At 35.0% G+C, this 526-nt stretch overlaps 1 protein-coding gene across 1 annotated transcript in view; it reads left to right on the top strand.

Moving 5' to 3' along the window:
• The window catches only part of LOC104982682 (heat shock transcription factor, Y-linked-like), a 52,718-nt gene that overhangs the window by 13,031 nt on the left and 39,161 nt on the right, over window positions 1-526 (top strand). The window lies entirely within an intron of this gene.

Below are 526 nucleotides of genomic sequence, written 5' to 3'. Positions count from 1 at the left end.
TCTAAATTTCCAGTCAGGCATAGCGATATGTCAGGCCATGACAGTCATTTTCCTAATCTGCAAGAGAGAGGCAACTCATGGTTCTCAGTGCCAGCAATAGATTACACATCTGCCTCCTCTCTTTCAAGTAAACTCATCAATAATCATCATTATATGAAAACTATGCTAATTAAAACTGACCTATCAAATACATGTCAGATTATGGAGCCTAAAGAAGATTGAACTTTACTTTGGGAGGTGTCAACAAATACCTACAATTCCTGTATTTGAACAATACGTTTACATGTTCATCTTCATAGTTTCATTTTCTCTTTTCAAACAAAGAAGAGTAAAATGAGGCTTTAGTTCATTGGTTGGCTATTTTACTGCACAGTTTTCCAAACTCTTCAGTTCAAGAAAATATTCATTCCACAACCTAGGTAAATGACACTTGATATAATATTTGTAAGCAAGAAAATGAGAAGCAAGGGAAAAAGAGGTAATGGATGTAAAGTCATTTCTGAAATCATCCCTGCTGAAATGAAGG

The sequence above is a fragment of the Bison bison genome, unplaced genomic scaffold (assembly GCF_000754665.1).
Source record: "Bison bison bison isolate TAMUID 2011002044 unplaced genomic scaffold, Bison_UMD1.0 scf7180017864537, whole genome shotgun sequence".
Taxonomy (NCBI): Eukaryota; Metazoa; Chordata; class Mammalia; order Artiodactyla; family Bovidae; genus Bison; species Bison bison.
This window is presented reverse-complemented; position numbering and strand designations above follow the sequence as displayed.